This window comes from Cherax quadricarinatus, unplaced genomic scaffold (genome assembly GCF_038502225.1).
Source record: "Cherax quadricarinatus isolate ZL_2023a unplaced genomic scaffold, ASM3850222v1 Contig353, whole genome shotgun sequence".
In the NCBI taxonomy this organism is placed as follows: Eukaryota; Metazoa; Arthropoda; class Malacostraca; order Decapoda; family Parastacidae; genus Cherax; species Cherax quadricarinatus.
In genome coordinates, this window is record NW_027195379.1 from 151,124 (window position 1) to 170,774 (window position 19,651).

General features: G+C 44.3%; 1 long non-coding RNA gene across 6 annotated transcripts in view; it reads left to right on the top strand.

The window, feature by feature from the left end:
• Window positions 1-19,651, top strand: part of LOC128699054 (uncharacterized) — a 190,432-nt gene that overhangs the window by 139,861 nt on the left and 30,920 nt on the right. Inside the window, exons 1-2 of one of the 6 annotated variants that reach the window (XR_011391155.1) lie at window positions 4,933-4,973; window positions 9,222-9,358. The exons of 1 other annotated variant lie outside the window; for it this stretch is intronic. This is a non-coding gene — a long non-coding RNA (uncharacterized lncRNA). Of the gene's footprint in view, window positions 1-4,828; window positions 4,974-9,221; window positions 9,359-19,651 lie in introns of those variants that run through there. 4 more of the 6 variants (XR_011391154.1, XR_011391153.1, XR_011391157.1 and 1 more) reach the window with 4 other exon arrangements.

Here is a 19,651-nt window from a genome sequence, read left to right on the forward strand (position 1 = left end):
TTGATGGAGGGGATTGCGAGATAGAGCACACTTTTCATAGAAAGGGATATGCTGCACGATTAGATAGGTTGTATGTGACAAGGGGAGTGAGGGTGACGCGGGTGCAGACGGTGAATGTCGTTTATTCAGATCATAGGGCGGTTTATGCTGATTTAAATTGGGACGGTTTGCCTAAGAGATATTTGGGGTACTGGAAGCTGAATGTACGACTACTGGGTGAGGGGGTGGAGGGAGGGGATTTTGAAAGTTTGTGGGAGGACTTATGGGGTGGGGGTAAGAGTGCAAGCGATTTATTGGGGTGGTGGGATGGGGTTGCAAAGACGAGGATCAGGCAATACTATGTGCGAAGGGGAAAGAATGAGGCATGGATGACATTTGGGCTTCAACAGTATTTAGAGGGGCGGTTGCAGGGTTGTTATCAGAGGGGTGCTGTGACAGGTGTGTATCCAATGGAGGAAATTGAAGCATTAAAGTGGCAGATAAGGGATATGCACAATGAGAGATTTGATGAGGCGAGGGTGCAAGGTGGGTTAGAGGAGGCGATTTGGGGTGACAGGCCGTCAGCCTGTGTGTTACGGGGTCAGCGGAGACGCAGGTTGGCAATGGAAATTGATAAGCTGGTAGTACACGAGGACTTAGGTGGGTATACGAAGGGTCAGGAGTTGAGAACTACTGAGGGTATGAGTGGTTTTATGGATAGTTGGTTTGGAAAATATTTGAGGAGTGTAGGAGTGAACGGTGAGGATTTAGAGAGATTGGGAGAGAATGTATCTTGTGTGCTGAGTGGAAGTGATCGTATGGCATTGGGTGGGGATATTGAAGAGGGGGAGGTATGGAGAGCTTTGGAGAATATGGCGAGAGGTAAAGCGCCAGGTATAGATGGGTTACCTTGTGAATTCTATGTGAAGAATTGGAGTGTGTTGAAGGATTTTTTAGTGAACCTGATGAATGTGATGAAAAGTGAGGGGAGGATGGGCGAGTTGCAGTGTACTGCAGTAGTAGTATTGATTCCAAAAGGGGAAGGCCCTACTACAGTGCAGAACTACAGGGCGTTGTCGTTGTTATGTGCTGATTATAAGATATTCGCAAAAATCTTGGGGAACAGGCTGAAGTGCGTGATAGATAGAGTTATTGCGAGAGGTCAGTATGGGGTGCCTGGAAGGACGATGTATGAGGGACATGGAATAATAAAAGATTTTGTGGAAAGTATGGAGGGGGAGAATGAAAGGGGGGGAGGTGTCTTAGCATTGGACTGGCAGGCTGCGTATGATTGCGTAGAACGAAAGGCACTGTGGCATATCTTACGGAGGCAGGGTTTTGGGGAAGAGATGGTACGTTGGATTGAGACTTTGTATAATAGGGTAGGTGTACGTGTGCAGGTGAATGGGAAATTGGGTGAGTGGGTTTCAATGGGTAGAGGCATAAGGCAGGGTTGTCCTCTGTCTCAACTGTTGTTTGCTTGTATACAGGACCCTTTTTATAGGGCAGTGGGGCGATGTTTAGGGGAGGTACGTGGTGTGGAGAATGGTGGGATGGGAATAATAGGGTATGTGGATGATACAACAATTCTAATGAGCAGGGAGGAAAGTTTACATGAGGTGGAGGATGTAATTGGTGGTTTTGAAGGTGTTACAGGTTTAAAAGTGAATGTGGAGAAATCGAAATTATTGGTCTTAGGGAATTGGGTAGGGAGGGCGCGATGGGACACAGCTGTGCGTTGGTGTGTGGTGGATAGACTAAAGGTGTGTGGGATAATTTATATGGGAAATGCCGGGGAGGCACGGATGCTTAATTCTGGGAGGGCAGTGGATAGGTTGGTGGGTAGGTTAAATGTTTTGAGACCCTTGCATTTGACGATACATCAACGTGTAATAGTGGTGAATGTGATGTTATATAGTATGGTCTGGCATGTGGCAGCAGTATATCCGTTGGCAGGACCGGACATTAATAGAATGCTAAAAAAGGTTTTTCGATATATATGGGGTTCTGGGTGTGATTGGTTGGGTAGAAGTGTTGTTATGCTACCGGTCGACAAAGGTGGATTGGGTTTAATAGATATAAGATTAAGGGTTAAGTGTATATATTTGAAGAGGGGGGTTCTCCGAGTGGAAGGTCGTGTGGGGAAGGGCGTGCAAGCATTATATGAGGAGGCACGCAGGTGGTGGGTAGGATCAGAGATGAGAGAGTGTGAGGATGTGCTGCGAGCTTTATTGTATGTTAGAAATCCGTCTAGGATACGGGTAGGTGTGCTGGAGCGTGCTGTAGGGGTGAGGGTGATTGCAAATGTTGAGGGCATATACCCAATGTATGCATGGGGAGACATTTGGGTACGGTTGCGGTTGGTGCGCATCAGACCAAGAGTGAGAGAGGTAATGTTTCGTTTCCTTCATGGAATATTGCCGTCTGGTGTGGTGCTTCGGGAGAGAGGGTTGATGGTGGAGGACGTATGTAGGGTGTGTGGGGATAGGGAGACAGCTTTTCATGTAGTATATTTTTGTAAAAATTTGGAGTGTATACGGGAGTGGATGGGTGGGATTTTGAGGAGGGTGGGTGGGGGAGGGATATCGGTATTAAGGGCATTGAGTTTAGATGTGGGAGGTGTGGAAGAGTCTGTGCAGCGTGCTTTGGTGTACATCATAACTGATTTTGTTTTTGTATCATGGACCATGAGGGGTAATGGGGATTGGATGGTGCGAAAGAAGGTATTGGCTGCAACAATGTATAAAACACTTAGTCGTAATAGGGGGATATATGGAAGTAGATGGGAAAGGGTTTTTCCTGAAGGATATCGAAGTATGAATGTCAGAGGTTTGTTGGCGTGAGTAAGGAAAAAAAAAAAAAAAAAAAAAAAAAAAAAAAAAAAAAAAAAAAAAAAAAAAAAAAAACCCGGGGGGGGGATGTGTTCGGATTTTCAGGGGTTGCATCGGGCTCGTCTCAGAATTTGGGAATGTATGAGGAGTTCCGTGATATGGTGTGAAATGGCAGCGTAGTTGTGGAGTGTGTTTTAAGTAAGTTTGTGGTGGTTTGTAAGGGAAAAGTTACGTTTTTTATATGGTTATGGAAATGAGCAATATTTGTGTGCATGTGAAAAGTATACTGTCATACTCAGAATGGTATACTGATGTATGTTATGGATAAGTTAAATTTGGAATATGTTGTAATGTATTATCAGAATTGGTGGTTGTATTAAAGCAAAGGACATGCGGGCGTGATAAATATGTCTGTGTACCAAATGTACTGCTAATAATGAGATAATACAATGTGTGTGATTTTTATCATACATCAAGTGTATATAGCAGTATGTAAGAGAGAATTTCATGTACTCAGTATGGGTTGTATATTGGTATTTGGTGAAGTTCAATGAATATTAATGACGAGTGTTGGGTATATAAGGATGTGTTGATGTACAATGTGTCAAGTAGGGTTAGGATGGTGAGGCAAGAACTGCTGAGGTCTGTAGAATAAGAATATAGTCTTGTTTAAGTTAATGTTTAATAGTAATGACTATGTATATTTCATTATATAGTAGAAGAAGTTTGTTATTTAAAACTGGAAATTATATTTGGAAAATATTACTAAATATACGTGATTGTGTAATTTTGCTTGTGGTGATGAATGTAGTGTATGGAAGTGAGGTGGGATGAATGTAGTGTATGGAAGTGAGGTGGGATGAATCATTTGTTATATTGTACTGTGTTTAGTTTTTCTGTGGTGATGTTTGGAGATTATTTTCAAACCTTTATTTGTTTCGTAATTATTGAGGTGTTACGTATTATGTATTGATATGAAGTTTAATATACAACAATAATAAGTGTGTAAAGAATTTTTGGATAATTGAGAATGTCTTCGTACATACAATTTTATGTAAAATGTCAATACCTGTGACATTCTTTGGGTTATATTGCATATTGTGTTTATGGCTGCAATTTTGGATGTAATAAACCCACCTGTATATGAAGCTGTGGGCTGTCTTAGTTTAGTTCTCATGTATAAGTTTAGTGCTACGGTAGGGAATGTGGAGTTTTCTTTTGTTATATATAATGGATACGTTTCATTGCTTACATTGTCTACATGTATAACTATGTATTGCGTTTTTCAATAAAATATAAAAAAAAATTCTGCAGTGCACCCCAACCTCCATTGTGACAGCCTGGCCCCTGTCAGAGAGGTGTAGCAAACGTCCACCCTCGCCAGCAGCTTGGTGAGGAATGATGAAAAAAAACTTATTACTGATTTTTTTTTATTTTTTGTGTGAAACTAGGAAGGTTTGGGGGGGGGGGGCAACTTTCAGCTTGCCACACACAACCTATCTTCTTCACAGCCTGCCGGCTACTGATAGACTTACTGCTGCTCTCAAAACACTTCCCACCACACAAGTTGCCATGTACAGTATTTACAATGAAATAATCATATAAATCGTAGTTTTTTTTGGGGAAAAAACTCCTAATTGCCAACATGTATTTTCGCTGACAGCAGAACAAAAAAAAAATATATTTTAATGAAAAACATACTTAGAAATATGATAGAAACAAGCTGATTACATCAAGATCTTGCCAGAATTTAGCACTATTTTTCAGTAAGAAAACATTCTTTTCCATAATTTTTCAATTTTAATCTGATAACTGAAAAAGGTTCGCTTTTAAATTTAGCCTAATCCAACTACATAATTTTAGATAAGATTACAATAATTTAACAGTATCTTAGAAACTTATTTTTTTTTCGTCTGGTTGAGAATAATTTTTGCGAAATTACCGAGTCCCAAAAGCACCAACATTTTTGGAGGTTGTGGCAACTAACCTGGGTTCTGGATACAGCTTTTGCTGCTAGTAGTGGTGAGGACGTGAGTGCTGCTGGTAGTGTTGAGTGCTGCTGGTAGTGTTGAGTGCTGCTAGTTGAGGTGAGTGCTGCTGGTAGTGTTGAGTGCTGCTAGTTGAGGTGAGTGCTGCTGGTAGTGTTGAGTGCTGCTAGTTGAGGTGAGTGCTGCTGGTTGAGGTGAGTGCTGCTGGTTGAGGTGAGTGCTGCTGGTAGTGTTGAGGACGTGAGTGCTACTGGTAGTGTTGAGGACGTGTGTTGAGGAGGCGGGTGTTGCTGGTAGTGTTGAGGTGGCGAGTGTTGCTGGTAGTGTTGAGGAGGCGGGTGTTGCTGGTAGTGTTGAGGTGGCGAGTGTTGCTGGTAGTGTTGAGGTGGCGAGTGTTGCTGGTAGTGTTGAGGTGGCGGGTGTTGCTGGTAGTGTTGAGGTGGCGAGTGTTGCTGGTAGTGTTGAGGTGGCGGGTGTTGCTGGTAGTGTTGAGGTGGCGAGTGTTGCTGGTAGTGTTGAGGTGGCGAGTGTTGCTGGTAGTGTTGAGGTGGCGGGTGTTGCTGGTAGTGTTGAGGTGGCGAGTGTTGCTGGTAGTGTTGAGGTGGCGAGTGTTGCTGGTAGTGTTGAGGTGGCGGGTGTTGCTGGTAGTGTTGAGGTGGCGAGTGTTGCTGGTAGTGTTGAGGTGGCGAGTGTTGCTGGTAGTGTTGAGGTGGCGGGTGTTGCTGGTAGTGTTGAGGTGGCGAGTGTTGCTGGTAGTGTTGAGGTGGCGGGTGTTGCTGGTAGTGTTGAGGTGGCGAGTGTTGCTGGTAGTGTTGAGGTGGCGAGTGTTGCTGGTAGTGTTGAGGTGGCGAGTGTTGCTGGTAGTGTTGAGGTGGCGGGTGTTGCTGGTAGTGTTGAGGTGGCGAGTGTTGCTGGTAGTGTTGAGGTGGCGGGTGTTGCTGGTAGTGTTGAGGTGGCGAGTGTTGCTGGTAGTGTTGAGGTGGCGGGTGTTGCTGGTAGTGTTGAGGTGGCGAGTGTTGCTGGTAGTGTTGAGGTGGCGAGTGTTGCTGGTAGTGTTGAGGTGGCGGGTGTTGCTGGTAGTGTTGAGGTGGCGAGTGTTGCTGGTAGTGTTGAGGTGGCGGGTGTTGCTGGTAGTGTTGAGGTGGCGAGTGTTGCTGGTAGTGTTGAGGTGGCGAGTGTTGCTGGTAGTGTTGAGGTGGCGGGTGTTGCTGGTAGTGTTGAGGTGGCGAGTGTTGCTGGTAGTGTTGAGGTGGCGGGTGTTGCTGGTAGTGTTGAGGTGGCGAGTGTTGCTGGTAGTGTTGAGGTGGCGGGTGTTGCTGGTAGTGTTGAGTGCTGCTGGTAGTGTTGAGGACGTGAGTGCTACTGGTAGTGTTGAGGACGTGTGTTGAGGAGGCGGGTGTTGCTGGTAGTGTTGAGGTGGCGAGTGTTGCTGGTAGTGTTGAGGAGGCGGGTGTTGCTGGTAGTGTTGAGGTGGCGAGTGTTGCTGGTAGTGTTGAGGTGGCGGGTGTTGCTGGTAGTGTTGAGGTGGCGAGTGTTGCTGGTAGTGTTGAGGTGGCGAGTGTTGCTGGTAGTGTTGAGGTGGCGGGTGTTGCTGGTAGTGTTGAGGTGGCGAGTGTTGCTGGTAGTGTTGAGGTGGCGGGTGTTGCTGGTAGTGTTGAGGTGGCGAGTGTTGCTGGTAGTGTTGAGGTGGCGGGTGTTGCTGGTAGTGTTGAGGTGGCGGGTGTTGCTGGTAGTGTTGAGGTGGCGAGTGTTGCTGGTAGTGTTGAGGTGGCGAGTGTTGCTGGTAGTGTTGAGGTGGCGAGTGTTGCTGGTAGTGTTGAGGTGGCGGGTGTTGCTGGTAGTGTTGAGGTGGCGAGTGTTGCTGGTAGTGTTGAGGTGGCGGGTGTTGCTGGCAGTGTTGAGGTGGCGGGTGTTGCTGGCAGTGTTGAGGTGGCGAGTGTTGCTGGCAGTGTTGAGGTGGCGAGTGCTGCTGGTAGTGGCGTTGAGGTGGCGAGTGCTGCTGGTCGTGGCGTTGAGGTGGCGCGTGCTGCTGGTCGTGGCGTTGTGGTGGCGTGGGCTGCTGGTGGTGGCGTTGAGGTGGCGAGTGCTGGTGGTAGTGGCGTTGAGGCGGCGAGTGCTGCTGGTCGTTGCGTTGAGGTGGCGAGTGCTGCTGGTCGTGGCGTTGAGGTGGCGAGTGCTGCTGGTCGTGGCGTTGAGGTGGCGAGTGCTGCTGGTCGTGGCGTTGAGGTGGCGAGTGCTGCTGGTAGTGGCGTTGAGGTGGCGAGTGCTGCTGGTAGTGGCGTTGAGGTGGCGAGTGCTGCTGGTAGTGGCGTTGAGGTGGCGAGTGCTGCTGGTAGTGGCGTTGAGGTGGCGAGTGCTGCTGGTAGTGGTAAGATAAGATTTCGTTCGGATTTTTAACCCCGGAGGGTTAGCCACCCAGGATAACCCAAGAAAGTCAGTGCATCATCGAGGACTGTCTAACTTATTTCCGTTGGGGTCCTTAATCTTGTCCCCCAGGATGCGACCCACACCAGTCGACTAACACCCAGGTACCTATTTGCTGCTAGGTGAACAGGACAACAGGTGTAAGGAAACGTGTCGAAATGTTTCCACCCGCCGGGAATCGAACCCGGGCCCTCCGTGTGTGAAGCAGGAGCTTTAGCCACCAGGCCACCGGGCGAGTGCTGCTGGTAGTGGCGAGGACGTGAAACAGTGACGTAACGTTAAACCAATGGAGGCTGTAAGTTATTGATGTATTTCGTTTGTAATAAGGTGTTGATACTTCACATGGGATGGGAAAATTCTAGTTAGGAAAACAAATGTAGGAAACCAATGGCAATAAATCAGTCAGATTTTTTTGGGTTATCCTAGGTTCTCCACACATACGCTAAGTAAGTTTATTCAGATATACAAAACTAGTTACATAGTCATAGTGGCCTGGTGGCTAAAGCTCCCGCTTCACACGGAGGGCCCGGGTTCGATTCCCGGGGGGGGTGGAAACATATCGACACGTTTCCTTACAACTGTTGTCCTGTTCACCTACCAGCAAATAGATATCTGGGTGATAGTCGACTGGTGTGGGTGGCATCCTGGGGGACAAGATTGAGGACCACAATGGAAATAAGTTAGTTCTCGATGACGCCCTGATTTTCTTGGGTTATCCTGGGTGGCTAACCCTCCAGGGTTAAAAATCCGAACATAATCCTGTCTTGTCTTAGCAGCATATGTGTAGATAACCTCGGATAACCCAAAAAAGTCTTATTTCCATTGGGGTCCTTCTACCGTATTATAATGTTAAGGTGATAATCTTATTCTATAATGAAGATAACATCTTGTACTAGAAAGACTATAAACTACACAAGGGTCATTAAGACTATCTGCAATGCGAGGGTCATTACTAGAAATAAGGTAAAATTACACGATTTAGATCAGATTTTGGCACCAAAGTGGCTAGTTTGTGCACTCCATATCCATCCTTTGGACGGTAGTGCAATAGCATATGGATACACAAAAGGCCTAGGAACTAGGCCCCAAAGAGTTAACAGGAATACATATGGGTTTCTGTCTACATATCTATAGTTCAATTATGTTATAAGCAAATTCAGGAAATTTCCTTAGTATATCTAGTATCTTAGTTTCATTAATGAGATCTTGAAATGTCACAGGTTATTTTTTATATTTTATTTAAAAACGTACAATACATTAACTAAAAAGTATACAGAATCAGATCATCGACAGACAAGTCATTATCGAAACTGCGCCATGAAGTAATGTCAAAATATATGAACTTCATGCAGCTGATGGATGTATACTGCCATGATACATAATTCCATGCCCTCGTACTGCCAAAATTTTAAATATGCAAAAAAACTTGATATTCCAAGCATCAGAGATCGTGTTACTGAAAAGTTTTTTTTTTATATTTTATTTAAAACAACACAATACATTAAATAGATAAAAGAACACAGTATCAGTTCTTACACAAAATTATAAATTTCATTGTCTAAATACACACAGACGATTAACGTTGTGTTGTCACAAACTGTCCCTCATCCCCTATACATTATATCCCATACAACTGTTAAGCAAGAATACAAAAGACCACATGACAATATGCATTATTTTTTTTTTATATATTTTATTTAAAACCAACAAATAGACAAAAGGAAAAACCCTAAAGATGACAATATATGAACAATAACTGAAAAAACGTTACATTAGATATTGAAACATTAACGAATAACATTACGATATAACAAATATGACCTACATATAAAATCAGATACCGAAGCATAAAATTGTCCTATACTAGCTACATGTGGATAAGTTAACTTTCGCAAAAACATGCAAACCTATATTAACTCCTTCCTCAAATTAATCATCCTTGCTCTTAATTTACACTAGAATTATAAAATACAAGTATACTTTCATTATGTCGTTACAGACTAAATTCCTTCTGCTCTGGACACGGAAAGAAATATAGGATAATTAACCAATGATGTCAAGAACACATCCAAGCGAAACCTACACAGACCATACAGGTCCATGAGAACTGCACGGTCCGCGCAGCTGCTCGCCCAGGTGTGCACATGTACATTACACATCGTACCTACAATTAGATTCAGCTCAACATTTTTCAATAATGCCATACGTAGAAACATTCTACCCAATTTGCATAATAAAGAGCAGTTTGAATCAGGGAACATTCCACAATTATCATAAATTTACCCTAACCTAAGCCTAGTATTTCATCTGTATTATAAATGTCTAATCAACACACAAATTTTATCACATACCCCTAACCATATTTGTTGGTGTACATGATACAACCTTGTATTACCATAAAGAGAAAAAAAAGAACAATAAAAAGGAAAACCCACTCTTCCTTTAAAATCAGACTTCAATTTACCATTCATGTACATACATATAAATAAGTATATAAAGTATGTTGTCTAATTGAACACAATCACTTACAACGTCAGTTATAATATTACGTTAACTCAACCACGAATAACTTCATCCAATTCTTACAACTTCAAGGTTCGTAAAACTCTTAAACTACATACATAGTATTGCCACCATCTAGACAAATTAAAAAGAAAAACAATACTCAAATATATCAAAACACACTATGCTTCTATTGGCACCAAATCAATTGTGACCAGTTCTCACCCAGCTGTTGGTGAGGGCGGACGCAGAGCGTGCGGCTGGTGCCCTCTGGTGTCTGTATTGAGAAGTTTTGTTTTCTCAAGATGGCGGAACGCAGGAAAAGAGTCAACACTGTCTGTGTGGAATTATTGAAAGGTGCAATATACCAGGACACCGCTGACGTCATTCTGCCTCTTGTGATAAGAGATACGTATGGAATCCCACGTGAGGATTTATATGGGATTTCTCTGAACGGCAACGCAAGAATTTTTGTGAAATTTGTGTCGTCTGCTGCGTATGTGAGTGTTGTGGATGCCTTTCAAGAAAAACGGATTATCAACGCTAGTCTGGAGGTGCGCCTGCGTGATGTATCGACAAGTTATACGTGGGTTCGTCTACGTAATATCCCCTTCGAGGCAGACGAGGTGGACATCCGTCGGACTTTTGGGCGCTATGGCACCGTACAAGCTGTCCAAATTGGGCGTTGGTCCCAGGGTTTTTATGCTGGTATGCTCGCAGGTTCCTTTTCTATGAAAATAACATTGAGACATCCAATTCCCTCGTTTGTCATGTTGGAAGATTTTCAGACGCAGGTCTACGTAACCTACCCGGGCCAGGTTCGGACGTGCCGCCTGTGTGGTGCAACGGGTCATATGGCGGCGTCTTGTGAGCACCGACGAGGGAAACAACGGTCGGACCTGACAGACACTGCATCCAAAGATACGATGGAGGAGGGTGAGCTGGGCCATCAGAAGCCCACAATGGTGGACAACGTGCTGCAGATTTTACCAGCGGATGTAAAGTGGAGTGAAGCAGTGGATGCTGCAGAGGGGATCGTCTCGACGCTACCACCAGCGTCGGAGATCGAGGCGATTGGGTGCGTGGACAGTGCGTCACCTCAGGTGGAAGAGGAGGCACAAACGCCCTTGATATTGCCCAGTTTTGAAGACTTGCAGAGGATCCTCGATAGCCCGGCGACAGAGGGTTTACCGCCTACGTTAGCGGTGTCGCCTGTGGTCGACCATGGTCTAGCGGGACGTGTGGGCGGTGAAGATAGGCGTACGACTTTTACGTCTGTGGTGGTGACGGATGTCGAGGTACATAGAACAGACAGCGATGGGCCTATGGACTATGAGGGAGTGTCACGGAAGAGGCCCAGTACACACGTGGAGGACGATGTCTTAACACCGGGTCAAAGGTCTGGTAAAATGGTGTGGGCTGACGTAGCCAAGGGAGTTAAGGGACCCCCCTTAGAGAAGTTAAGTGGGAGTGTGGGGAAAACGGGCAGGTGCAGCAGTGGCAAGTCCAAGTCAGGTATAAAGGTGATGGGAAAACGAAATGAGAAAACCTAACCAGAGAGTTCAAGTGTATAACAATGAATGTCAATGGCCTCAGAGCAGAGGTCAAGAGACGTTGGGTAGAGGTATCGCTCAGACGTATGAATGTTGACGTTTTTTTTTATACAGGAACACAATTTTCGGTGTGGTAGTGAATTACGTGTGCAAGGGTACAAGTGCTATGCGGGAATTTCGGATAATCTCAAAGGTGGGGTTGTGATAGGCATAAGGGAGACCAGCCCTTTTAAGCTTGTAGCATGGGAGTGGGGCGGAGGGGGCCGGGTTGTGCGTGTGGTGGGTTTGTGGGGGAACATTCAGGTGGGTTTCGTGGGAGTATATATGCCAGCGACAACAAATCGACGAGTAAAAGAGGATTTTGTACGCGATGTTTTGGTTTATTTTCTCAGAAGTCTACCCTTAGTTTCTGTTGTGGCAGGTGATTGGAATTGTGTGATCCGGGAAAAAGACGTCGAACCGCGTGGTGGGGGATGTAATTTAAGGGTTTTACGTGAGGTATTGCAAGCGATTGGTGTAGTGGATGTTGTGGGTAGCGACGGGTGGAATGTGGAACATACGTTTTGTAGAAGGGGTTACGCTGCGCGGTTGGACAGGGTTTATATCACCAACTTAATCCGTGGTGGCAGGGTCGATTGTGTTGATCTGGGTTTCTCAGATCACCGTGGTGTTCTGGTAACACTGGAGTGGGAGGGCGCTATCCGTGTATTTACTAGTTATTGGAAATTAAATGTCAGCTTGTTGCAAGGAGTCGATGCTGTGGAAGCTTTCAGGTTATGGTGGGTTGACTTCTGGAATAACGGGAATGGGATAGAGGATGTTGTAGAGTGGTGGCATTCAAAGGCGAAACATGCAATACAGGGTTTTTATAGACGGTTAGGGAAGGAGGAGGCGTGTTATAGATATGGGAAGCAAAAATATTTAGAGGGACAGCTGAGGGATTGTTATGGAACAGGCGGGAGGTATGACCTAGCAGAAATAGAGTGTCTACATAGTCAATTACGGGAAATTCAGAATGATAAATTTCAGGCTTTGAGGGTGCGAGCTGGGATTGAGGAGGTGCTTTGGGGGGATAAACCCTCAGTTGGGGTTCTGCGTAGTTTCAGAATGCGACGGATGGCGACGACAGTTTTGTCAGTAGTGGTCGGTGATGACTTGGGTGGTTATCATAAAGGACAAAGGCTAGTTACTACTGAGAGCATTGGGACCTATGCAGACCAATGGTTTGAGAGAAAATGGAAGGGTAGAGAGGGGAATCGAGAGGCGAGGGAAGCTTTACTGCGTGGCATAGTGGCAAATTTGAGAGACGTGGATCGAGAGGACATGGAGGGTTGTATATCGGAGGAGGAGGTTTCCAAGGCTGTTCAGGGACAGGCACTGAGGAAATCACCTGGTTGGGATGGGATACCAGGTGATTTTTATGTCGCTCATTGGGAACTGTTAAAACACATGTTGGTTCGACTTTACAATTCAATGAAAACTAGAGGTAGCATGGGCGGTGAAGCGGGGTTGGGTGTTGTAGTATTGGTACCAAAGGCCGAGGTCTGTGAATCTTTGGAGGCATATAGGCCCATCATATTGATGGGGGCGGATTATAAGATTTTTGCGCGTATTTTGGCAAACCGGATGAAACGAGTTTTGGACAAGGTAATATGGGAAGGGCAATACGGGATTCCTGGCCGATCTATGAGAGATGGTCATCGACGCCTCAAAAGTTTCGTGAAAGATTGTAGTGGAGGCGGAGTCGTAGGATTGGATTGGGAAAAGGCTTTTGACAATGTGGATAGGGAAACATTATTAGCTATATTATTGAAGCAGGGTTTCGGGGAAGAAATAGTAGCGTGGGTACGTATGTTATATACGGAGGCACAGGTACGAGTCCAGGTTAATGGGAGGGTGGGGTCCGCGATAGGCATGGGGTGGGGGCTGCGGCAGGGGTGTCCCCTCTCGCAGCTTTTGTTTGCCTGTTTGCAGGACCCCTTTTATAGATTGGTAATGGGTGGGGTGGGGGGGGAGGATTGTGCACAGGAAGAAGCAGTAGAAATTTTAGGTTATGTGGACGACACCACCATCTTGGTGCATAGTAGGAATGGTTTAGCGTTCATAAATAAGGTTATAAGGTTTTTTAGTGATGCGTCTTCCATGCGCATTAATAGAGAAAAATCCAAACTTTTGGAGGTGGGGTCCTGGGTGGGCGGGACGTTAGGTACGGAGTATGGGTGGAGAACCGTTGAGCGGATAAAGATCTGTGGTGTGCATTTTTGCAATGACGAACAGGCAGCGCGTGCATTTAATTCATCCATTGTAGTTACAGCTGCAATTCGTAGGATGGCGGGATGGAGACCAGGTGATGTAACATTACACCAAAGAGTAATAGTTGTCAACGTACTGGTGTATAGTAAATTATGGTTTGTTTCAGCGGTCTATCCATTGATGACGGACGATGCGTTGCGGTTACAGAGGAAGGCTTTGGATTTCATATGGGGTTACCGTAGGCATTGGTTAGGGAAAGACATAGTTATGACGCACGTAACTCGAGGAGGTTTGGGGCTAATACCACTACACAGTCGACTAATGGGCATATATGTACGACAGGAATACCTAACAAGGGGTGGGGTCAGGGGAGTGAGAGTTGATGCAGTGATGAGGGAGGTTCGACGATGGTGGGTGGGGAAGGACCTCACAAGGTGCGAAGCAATGTTACGGCACTTATTGATGGTGCAAAACCCTGTGAGAGTTAAGGCAGGTAAACTAGATAATATAGGTATAACATCGGCGGAAGTCATCGGTGCTGAGGTTTTCCCAGGATATAATTGGAAGACTATATGGCAGGGGTTCAAGAAATTGCGCTTACAACCACGGGTTAGGGAAACCGGTTACCGATTCCTCCTCGGGATTTTGGCGTCCAAGGCACAATTGTACATTATGGGAATGACCCAGGATCAGACCTGTGCGAGGTGTGGGTGGCCGGAAACGGCGTTTCATGTCGTATACTTTTGTGACAGTTTACATAAGGTTAGGGATTGGTTCAAGGGTGTTCTCCGAAGAGTGGGAGGGGGGGGTTTGTCGATGCTTAGAGTTTTGAGTCTTGAAATGGGAGATTGCTCGGATGCTGTACGACGTTCTGTGTCATATTTGGTACTTGACTATTTATATGTGTCATGGGGTATGCGGGGGCTTAGGGGTGAGATGCGTGTCAAGGCGCTGATGTGTCATGTTTATAGGACGAAATGTAGGAATAGAGAGGTATATGGGCAATGCTGGGAGGGAGCTTTTTCTTTGGGGTATAGGAATCTAACGATGGAAACGTTACGGGAGTAATGAGGTGGGGGTAGGTATAATCGCTTGGTAGGGCCTAGGGGTTGGTCTCCCGGGGGGGGGGGGGAGAGAAGTTTTTTTTTTTTTTTGGGGGCGTCTGGACTGTATGTTTTATTTGGTGTGTATGGTGAATCTGGGTGTAATGTAGGGTGAAGGAAGGGAACCTTGTGTGGTCTGGGGTATAGTGTCTTTCTGGCGTGAATGAGTATCATAGTCTGAGAAAGGGGGGGGGAGTGGTACTCAGAACCAAGGTATGGTTTTCTTATGCTGAGTCATGTTGAACCACTAAGTCACCAACAGAGGCTACGCCGTGTTTAATGTTTATGTTATACAAAATTTTCTAATTTACCAGGTTGGTGTTAGTTGCATATAGTGTGAATTGTTTGGAGTTTTGTAATGCAATTGTTTTTGCGATGTATTCTGTGTGCACCTGTTAGTACTGGTTTTACTAAGTACATAAGAGTCACAGCAATGTATGTCATGCGACCTGCGAGTCGTAAAGTGTGTGCTGGAAGATTTGTGTTTTAATTAATGGTAGAAGTTTTAAGTGGGTAATAGTCTTAACATGTTTGTTTCAAAAAACACTTCTTTCCTATGTTGTGCTATAATTTATATGATGCGGTCTTCTTGAGTGGTCCATTATTGTGCCAAGTACTGTATATTACATGCCTCTCGATATCTTACTGATGATATTGACTATTTCACTTTTGTTACAAGGTATGGATCGGTTGTAAGCACATTTGGTAGTAGGGAATAATTGGTGGGGTGAAGTGGGTTTCTGCGGGGGGGGTTGATGGATGACTGCTTTAGGATAACCATAGTAAAAGTTTCTGTGTATTACGTCAGTTCATTCTATTGTTTATGCCATGCATTATTGTAAGCAGTACGATTATTTCCAGTGTATTATGCAGACACAGATTTTTACATATCGTGGATATTTTTTTTGTGTGTAACCACGGTATAGCTTTGTTTTGCAGGGTAGCTCCATTATGTTTTGTTGATATTATTCGTCTTGGTCTGTATCATAGGAATTGGGAAGGGGTTTTGCTTTTACACAGAACACTGATGTGTGTATGTAATATTGTTTATTGGATAGCAGTCCTGTAACGCTTTCTCATTTTGATTTATATTTGTTGTATGGATTTTATTAATAAAATATAAAAAAAAAAATCAATTGTGCTTACAAAAATAGTGTAAATTAAACTGAAACATAAAAAGCCATTTTGACATTTACACATTGTATCAAAATCATAAATACGCCTAGAAAATATGTACTGAATATCATTGAAAATGTTCATGAGAAAAACCATTAAAGGTATATACAAGTAAACATACATACAATACATATATACATATATATATATATATATACATACACATATATATACATGCATACATATATATACACATACAACACATGCATATATATACACACACATACATAGTTATAAGTCGACAATTCCAAATATTGTACTTGACACACTCTGAACAAATAATGTTAAAATTGCACCCCAGACATACCTCATATAACATTCATAAAACTCATCATGCTACCGCCCATTCTAGGAAACCAGCCCATTTCATCCCCCTTACCTGCCTTTCAACTCCCGTAAATCCCGTAAATCCCATAAAGTGAAATTCCTATAACCCTCACTTAAATCCCTCTCCCATCTCCCCCCATACACCTCCTTATTTCTACACTTTGTCCTATAAAAAGTTGCTGTTAATGCATTAATTCTTTCACACACGTTCGCTCCTCTCATAGCCCAAGACATATAAATATAATCCGTAATTATATACCCTACCGTATTCTCTACCATTTGATTCACCCCACCTATGTCTAAGCTTAAAACCCTCAACACCTGCAAACCCCCCCCCCTCCCACTAACCTTATTACCTTACCCAACCAAACCCTTATTAGTTCAATACATTCGCAAAAATACACTATATGGAAAACAGTCTCCAATCCACCACAAGCCTTGCATATCCCATCCTCCCGTATTCTCTTATGGAATAAAACCATTCCAGACAGTAAGATCCCATGTAAAAATCTATACATTACTTCTCGTACTTTAGGTTTTAAACGTAATTTGTTCAAACGCCCCCAGATATTACGCCAATCATACATCGGATAAACCCCTTCTACCACTGCTACCACTGCCTTACCTTCCACCCCATCTAGGTTTCCCAATTTAATATGTGAAGGATCGCTCATGTTTATGATGACCCGATTATGTGTTGCATGTCCTGACGCATCTTATGAAGTCCGCCTTCCCTCGCCCCCCCCCTCCCGCTTATAACTACGTTTCAAATACACACTCATAATCCTCTTTTCAACAGCTATAAGACCCAGCCCTCCTCGGCCAACCGGGAGTGTGACAACCGCTCTACCTAACCATTCGCTTCCAGTACCCCAAATGAATCTAAAAACGCGCTTTTGTAACCTTTGTATCTCACTACGAAGTATCCGATATATTGCTGCTACATGCCAAAGTTTACTATATAATAGGACATTCATTGTAATTACTCTTTGATGCAAAGTTAAGTGTGCAGCTCGTAAACCACTGATGCGCTTCAGTACACCATCTACAATACGCACTGAATTTATTTGTTGTGCTAACTTGATATCACTTACATAAACGATCCCACATATCAGTAATTGGTCCACCTTTTTCCACCTTTCAACTACTTCACATTCCTCACTTAACCTATCCCCAAGATCCATATACTTCGTTTTCTCCTTATTAATTGACATGCCAGAAGCCTTTTCAAAAACCTTTACTAACTTTTCCACCCGAGGCAAATCCCTGTTACCACTTACTAAAATCGTTGTCATCAACATATCCAACAATGCCAGCCCCCCCCACCCCTTTCGTCACCAACCCCATTTGCTGCCAATAAGACCCTAATTCCTCTATAAAAGGGATCCTGTAAACACGCAAAAAATATTTGTGAAAGGGGACAACCTTGACGTAGACCCCTGCTCATCTGAATTTGTTCTCCTAACCTTCCATTTACCTGCACCCGCAAGGATGCATCTTGATACATTAATTTGGCCCATGATATAATTTCCTCTCCAAACCCCTGCCATCTCATCTTCCATAACGCTTCCCTTTCTACACTATCATATGCCGCCTCCCAATCTATAGCCAACACCCCCCCCCCACTCCCAATTTTACTTTCTTCAATAAAACTTCTAATCAAACCATGCCCATCATACATAGACCTTCCCGGCACCCCATATTGTCCCTTATCAATCACTTTACCCAGGACCTTTTTTATTCTGTTAGCTAAAATTCTTGCAAAAATCTTATCACCACACAACAACGAAATAGCACAATAGTCTTTGACTGTTAATGGCTCACCTTTAGGCACTAGAACGACCACAGCCATCCGCTGCTGTGCCCCTAAAACCCGATCCCGCTTAAGGATATTGAATAATCTTACCAAAAATTATTTTAAAACACTCCAATTTTGAAGATAAAAGTCACTGGGTAACCCATCAATTCCTGGTGCCTTACCTAATTGCGCCCGGGATAAAGCTTCCCATGTCTCTCACACAGTTATCGGCCCTTCCAAAACGAATCGATCATGCTCTGTCAACTCGCACTGCACAAACCTTCCAATTGACTGTAATGCTATTTCGCTTATTCCCACACTTTGCATTTTCAACTTAACCCAAGCATCAATATACCCACTCATACCCTCAGTCATCAACACCTGGTCCACTTTATACCCTTGCATACCTACCTGAACATTCAACCCCATTAACTCCATTGCCTTGCGACGTGTGTTGACTCCGCAACACACACGCCGACGGCCGATCTCCCCACAAAACCTCCTCAATCCCACCCTTAAGCCTTTCCTCATCAAACCTCTCATTTTGTAAATTCCGGATATTTTCCTTCAAACTTTCAATTTCAATAACAGGATAATTAGCATTAATTTGTGCATAACAGTCGCGCAACTGCCCCTCTAAATATTTTTGAAAACCGTATTGTAACTGATTATCTCTTCCCTCGATTAATATAATATTCCTTAATACGTTTTTTAGCTATTGTTTCCCACCAATTAACCATGGCAACATCCCCTGGTGCTTCTACCACTAAACGATCCCACATATGTCCAAAAGAGAAGACTATCCTCTTCCTTTAATAACTTTACATTCAATTTCCAAAATGATGGACCCCTCCGAGGCACACCCTCAATATCCACATCTATTACCACTCCTCTATGATCCGAAAAAAACACATCTATCACATTCACCCTCCGCACAGTAACCGCACAAGGCACGTACATTCGGTCCAACCTCGCCACATAACCTCGTTTAATGAAGGTATGCTCTACCATCCCTCCCCCCCCACACACATCCTTTAACCCCACCCCGGTCAATATATCCCCCAATATACCCAAACAACACCCCGCACCTCTGGGCTCCACATCTTTACGACGTATCACGCAATTCCAATCTCCGCCTATTATTGCAACATTCGGTAAACCACGTAAAAAATAGACCAGCACGTCCTGAACAAATTTAGTTTTAATACGCACGTCACCCTCAGCCGGGCCATATACACATACTAAACTAATGGGAACCCTACCCCAAGTTCCATCCACTCTAATTACCCTCCCCTCCCCCCCTTCACTACGTCTTACTATAAACGGGCTAGTTTCCTTTACCAAAATGGCAGCCCCACCTTTCAAACGTGTCGCATGTTCCATGTACACATTATAACCACTCATATCCAACTCATAACCAGGCCTAAAATTATGTTCCTGTAAGAATACCACATCCACACCAAGTCGCACCAAATACTCATTAAACCACTTAAGCTTCCTCTCAGCTCTCAACCCGTTAATATTTATAGTAAAACACTTGAATTCAACAAATGGGTTTTCCTTTTGTCCCCGGCATTGACTTTACCCCAGTTCGTTTTGCAACACCTCTGTCCCTCCCCCATTTGTTGGGAATCACCTTTGCAATCCCTTGATCCTTGGGTTCACCATTCCCTCTTCTGTACCTCCACCCAAGACTTTTTCCCAGGGTGTTGGGCAG